Below are 4,457 nucleotides of genomic sequence, written 5' to 3' on the forward strand. Positions count from 1 at the left end.
GTTTTACTCCAGAACGCCTAATGTATAACTCACTGAAGATACTCCGCGCATCGATGAGTACTTACGTTTCTTTCCGGATCCCGTCGTCGATTTTCTGAGCAAAATTGAACTTCCAGAAAGTTTGCTGTGATCGACTCGGATGTTGTTTACGGCGGCAAGTCTCAGCCGTGACATTCAATGCGCAAATCTGGTTCGCTGCCTTGAGACCGGAAGAAAATATAGATCACCTCAGGATTACTGAAGTTCAGCTCGCAAAGGATCACTTGAACGCGAGTCGGTGGCAGCACCACGCGATAATCGAAGTTGTCGAAGGATGCTCAGAATCTTGGCTTCTGATATGTATTTGTCGCCTACAGGCACGCGAGCGGATAGGGAAAGCAAGATTAGCCCAACGAACTCATTGACCGGCCAGTCTAGCAATAACGCCTCTAGGATGAAGCGTGTGACGTTAATTTGCTGAGGCCCACCGGAGATGAAAGAAGAAGCAAGGTGAAGGTCTCGCTTTGGTTTAAAAACACGCACGCTACCGGCTCTCAACCAGAATACCAGAAGCTCTATACAATATGAAAGTCCTGGTGAGTTGTCGATCTTCCCTTGAGGATCGTCTCGAGTTGACCGGTGCTCTCAGAGTTCGCGAAGTCGAATTGTCCGAGAAATTCTTGGAGCAGGTTTTCTGCTCACGGTCCTCCGTACGAGCGAAAAATATGGGAGACTCGAGCGCCGGTTTCCCCTTCCGGGTGTTTTCCTTTTCTGCGGCGGGTTGACTCAAGTTTCACGAGTTCGGTGACATGGCGATATTTCGCGCCGTAGAATCTCCCTATACGGTCCGAACGGCAAGCCATTACGACAAACGACCGATCTCAATGAATTAACCCAATTTCCTTCAGTTGGCTCTCGCTCTCCTCGGTGCATTTGTTGCGGCAGTCTCGGCAGGTGCCGCGTGGCCGTCCAGCGGATGGTCTTCCGGATGGCCCTCCGGGGGATATAAGGTAGTATCCGTCGGATCGTCGGGCTGGAAGGGTGGGTGGCCCTCTTCTGGCTGGAAGGGTGGGTGGCCCTCTTCTGGCTGGAAGGGTGGGTGGCCTTCTTCTGGCTGGAAATCCGGATGGCCCTCTTCTTCTGGATGGAAGGCTGGATGGCCCTCTTCTTCTGGATGGAAGGCTGGATGGCCCTCTTGTGAGTATTTGGCGAGCTGGTGTTCTGGACTCTAGGCCAGGCCCATGAAGAGCACAGAATGATTTGAGTATTTTGAATTTCTAGCCGCTGGCTGGCCCTCGTCTGGATGGAGCCCCAAATCTGTGTCCTACGGAGGATGGCCCTCGTCTGGATGGTGGTGAATGCCTGGAGAATGCTTGTACAAATTTGAATCTGAATAAACCAATGAGGTTCCTACTGAACGGTCGAGAGATCCTTCTCCATGAGCTCGTTTCGAACAAGATCTCTTCGGCGAACCGCCGACTTCTTGAGAAACCCTTAGAAGAACTCGGCAGGAGCCAGAGGCTCAATGTCCTTAGGCCGGAACGATCGATTCCAGGAACAACGAGATGTTTCCCGATTCCCTATTCTGCTGATTCAATGGATGAGCTCTAGATATCCGAGCCTGTCCTATCTAGTCGGCGAGAGACGTCGTCGTATGAAGTTCTGGCTTGCTCCTCAACGTGATGCTATCTAGCGAATGGACTTTCGACTTTCATACACCGAAGGAACAATTGTGCGAAGTATACTCAAGGAGCGGATGCGGACGGAAATATCGATACATGGCAGGAATCCTTGATATCCTTTTCTCCATCGCGAGGCGCTCCAGGTCGCTGAGATTTCTGAGCGCCTAGTGTATGAGGCAAAACAATCCAGAGTCTGAAAATAAGAGGAACAAGCGTGTGGAGAGCGCAGGCCCGGGATTCTCTTCCTTATAATCTGAACCAGCAAAAACCTTCCCCTCCAGCTGATGGGGCAAGATTATGAAAAAGAATGAGCGATCCGAGAGATCCTCCTGAGACATTGATTGTGGCTGTCTCCCCAGCACTTGAGAACTGTTCAGATTCAAGAAAATGTGTCACGCGACTCTCCGGACTTTGACGGATAGCCACAATATTCGGAGCGTCTAATATTTGATTTGACAATTTTTCCACCAAAATGGCCTAATGTGGGTTGGCCGAATGACGTGGACGACGTGGATGAACAAAACCTGATGGAGCCTGTCTTTCCCACCTCGACTGATCTTACCGCCGCCGTCAACACTTTTTTTTGCATGTTCTGGGGCTTCGGAGGGAGGCGAGTCAGAAGATAGCAGATCGAGCGGGAGCGAAGAGCAGCTGATGCGAGTCTAGCAGATCCGCCGCCAACCTCCAAGTTGTCGCTCAAGCAAGTTAGCGAGCGGAGAGAGAGGCATCGCCGGCCGTATGTAGCAAAACGTGCTCTTGGCCAAATCCCGTGGATCTCGAGCCGACTCTGAGAAGAACATAAAAGCTCTCTTTTCTATCTTTTGTTACTCCCGACGCCCCCCTCATCTTGTCGGAGAGAACGATCGCTTGCTTGCCCCGCTTCCTTCACTTCTCCCCTCGCGCGTCGCTCGATGTTCCCTAATGTATCTGCAGCCAAAACTCCGATGAGCAAACATCATTTCCATTCGTTCTCGCAGCGGATCGAACACATGAGCTGCGTATGATACGAGATGCGGAATCGTAGAAACTCATCCCTAAACCATACACCTCCAGACATTGCGCTCGTTTGAGCCCGGGTTGGGATTTTGGTGAGGTCAAAAGGCCCCACTAACGATCATCGCATCGGTGTCTGCTTACGGATCCCCCTCTCGAAAAAAGAGCGTTTCCACAGCGATGAGCTCAAGATTGTCAGAAATCCCGCAGCCCTCTCCTGAGTTGTCTTCGTTGGATGACTCAATAGTTCCCACAGCACAAATCTGCACATTTGTTCCACAGTTGGCTTTCCAGCTGACGGGGCCCGCGAACCGGCCTGACATGAGTCGAGTCTCCAGGAAAATGGGTTGCCCCAGCGCAATGAACGCGCAGCAGACTTTTGCCTATCTCTATGCCCCTTCTGCATGAGGTCACGTTAGACTCAGGCGTTCAACGCGGCGCTGTGATTTACGGAGCCTTCCGCGAGCCGAACATAGACACGAGCCGTTCAGCAGCCTGAATTCCAGCATCAGAACTACTACATTCTGAGCCAGAGAGGGGCAGGGGACGGGCCGAGCAAGCTGCGCTGTATGTAAGGATATGACACTTACACCGCTACTTTCCTCGATATCAGAGCGCAGTAGAGAACTTTCCCGTGTAAAAGGACGGAATAGCGAGATTCTCATTGAAGCATCCCTGCCCGAATCGGTGCCGAGTGGGAGAAGACATCACTTTGAGCCGAGACCCCTTTTAACGTGAGCGTGCGATGTTCTCTTGTCAGAATGGGGAGACGCACCCCCAGTCCACCCCCCCCCCTTCTCTAGGAGCAGGCGATCCGACTTGCCCGGTGCTCTCTGATTCCGGTCCCATGGAAATATTTCATGGATCTCTGGAGGCCGCTCGGCGCTGTGAGTAAGAAGCCTCGGTACCGAACTCGCGGAGAAGGTGCGACGGACGAGAGAATTTCGCCCTCGAAGATCGTGAATAACAAGTGTTTAATCGAGGCTCATGCCTGAAGGAACGGTGTGTCGCACGCTCTCCATCTATTTCCCAGTCAGATGGTGGCGAAAAATTTGATCCGGACTTCTGCTGATGGGGTGACCCTCCCAGTAGGCTCGAAATCCCTCAGCTGCCCTGAGGAGAATCGCCTGGATCGCTCCGCACCCGACCACCCAAAAGACTACATCTATGATCGAGGCCGATCTAGTCGACTCGACGTTCCAAAACCCGCTCGAACATCGGTAGCGGTTCCAAGCCCAAAAATTTCCCCGAGGATTCGATTGTCTTGAAGCGGATTATGACCAGTTCGTCCTTCACCACGTTGCAGAATGCCCGCCATGAAGCTCCGAATCCTGTTGCCAGCCAGTCTGGCTTTTGGTCAGTCTCTCAGCCTACTCCGCTCGACGTCGCGGGGTCAGACTGAGTATTTTCGCGGAAGTCATCGCCTCGAGAATAGCTTAGGGGAGATATCGAACTCCCCATTTTGGCCCAACAATCAAGCGCTGTTGAGCAGAGCACGACTGCTGCGCAGAATATTACCGGAGAGAAGAGCTCGACCGGAGTCGGAAGCACAAGCGACGAAACCAGAGGGTTTTCGGACGCCAGAACGGCTTCGGTAGCATCCTCTTCTGGAGATGAGTGAGCTGCCCACCTAGCTGAGATCGAAGAGTTGGGAGATGACCAAAGAAGAGCGAATCTTACAGAGGTTAGAGAGAAGCGAAAGCTGACATGAGTCTCAAACCTCACAGGCTCTCTGTGGAAATTTGGAGAAGGAGGCGGAACAAGTCGCCCGGCTGCTGAGGAATCGACATTCCGGGGGCAGTA

General features: G+C 52.5%; 1 long non-coding RNA gene across 1 annotated transcript; it reads left to right on the top strand.

The window, feature by feature from the left end:
• The first annotated feature begins 538 nt into the window (after positions 1 to 538).
• On the top strand, positions 539 to 1,397 carry LOC100901993 (uncharacterized). Its single transcript, XR_145679.1, has 3 exons — positions 539 to 575; positions 888 to 1,176; positions 1,261 to 1,397. It is a non-coding gene; the product is annotated as an uncharacterized LOC100901993 (long non-coding RNA).
• The last annotated feature ends 3,060 nt before the right edge of the window (positions 1,398 to 4,457 follow it).

This window comes from Galendromus occidentalis, unplaced genomic scaffold (assembly GCF_000255335.2).
Source record: "Galendromus occidentalis unplaced genomic scaffold, Mocc_1.1 scf7180000077526, whole genome shotgun sequence".
Lineage (NCBI taxonomy): Eukaryota > Metazoa > Arthropoda > Arachnida > Mesostigmata > Phytoseiidae > Galendromus > Galendromus occidentalis.